The sequence below is a fragment of the Colobus angolensis genome, unplaced genomic scaffold (assembly GCF_000951035.1).
Source record: "Colobus angolensis palliatus isolate OR3802 unplaced genomic scaffold, Cang.pa_1.0 Scaffold28, whole genome shotgun sequence".
Lineage (NCBI taxonomy): Eukaryota > Metazoa > Chordata > Mammalia > Primates > Cercopithecidae > Colobus > Colobus angolensis.
The window spans coordinates 4,747,423-4,748,684 of record NW_012116043.1 but is presented as its reverse complement, the minus strand read 5'-3'; the positions used below and the strand labels follow the sequence as shown (position 1 = coordinate 4,748,684).

The 1,262-nt window shown below is 48.7% G+C and overlaps 1 protein-coding gene across 1 annotated transcript in view; it reads right to left on the bottom strand.

Moving 5' to 3' along the window:
• The window catches only part of SBNO1 (strawberry notch homolog 1 (Drosophila)), a 100,875-nt gene that overhangs the window by 37,118 nt on the left and 62,495 nt on the right, over positions 1-1,262 (bottom strand). The window lies entirely within an intron of this gene.

Here is a 1,262-nt window from a genome sequence, read left to right as displayed (position 1 = left end):
CACCTCGCCCGGCTAGTTTTTTGTATTTTTAGTAGAGACGGGGTTTCACCGTGTTAGCCAGGATGGTCTCGATCTCCTGACCTCGTGATCCACCCATCTCGGCCTCCCAAAGTGCTGGGATTACAGGCTTGAGCCACTGTGCCCAGCCCACAATTGTTTTTCAAATCATTGGTCACAAGAACATGAAGATGGAGGGAGGAGTTGTGTGCCTTCAGTGAAGCTACTGAGGTTGGAAAAGCATATGGAAGTAGCAGCTTCTGATATGGACCTAATACATCCTTAAGTTTTATAAGGACACTCCTTGAGGAGCCCTGTTCTTGGAACCCCACAAATTCCCACCATATATATATTTTTTACAACTTGTAAACAGGCAAAAAATGAATTCATAGTGCACCATATACTATAAGGTACATATAACACTCCTTAAATGCAAGCTCTGAGATTTCGAGTTATAAGATATAAGACACTGGCCGGGCACAGTGGCTCAAGCCTGTAATCCCAGCACTTCGGGAGGCGGAGGTGGGCAGATCACAAGGTCAGGAGATCAAGACCATCCTCGCCAGCACGGTGAAACCCTGTCTCTACTAAAAAAATACAAAAGATTAGCCGGGCGAGGTGGCCGGCGCCTGTAGTCCCAGCTGCTCGGGAGGCGGAAGCAGGAGAATGGCATGAACCCAGGAGGCAGAGCTTGCAGTGAGCCGAGATCGCGCCACTGCACTCCAGCCTGGGCAACAGAGCACGACTCCATCTCAAAAAAAAAAAAAAAAGACATTAAACAGGATTTGTTGTTGTTGTTGTTAGAGTTTCGCTCTTGTTGCTGAGGCTGGAGTGCAATGGCTCGATCTCAGCTCACTGCAACCTCTGCCTCCTGGGTTTAAGCGATTCTCCTGCCTCAGTCTCCCGAGTAGCTGGGATTACAGGCGTAAACCACCACACCTGGCTGATTTTGTATTTTTAGTAGAGACAGGGTTTCTCCATGTTGGTCAGGCTGGTCGCGAACTCCTGACCTCAGGTGATCCGCGCACCTCAGCCTGCCAAAGTGCTGGGATTACAGGCATGAGTCACTGCGCCCAGCCTGTTTTTGTTTTTGGAGACAAAGTCACACTTTGTCACTCAGGCTGGAGTGCAGTGGTGAAATCATATCTCACCGCAACCTTGAACTCAAGTAATCCTCCCACCTCAGCCTCCTGAGTAGCTGGGACTACAGGCATATGCCACCACATCCAGCCAATTTTTCTTCTCTTCTCTTCTTTTTTTTTTTT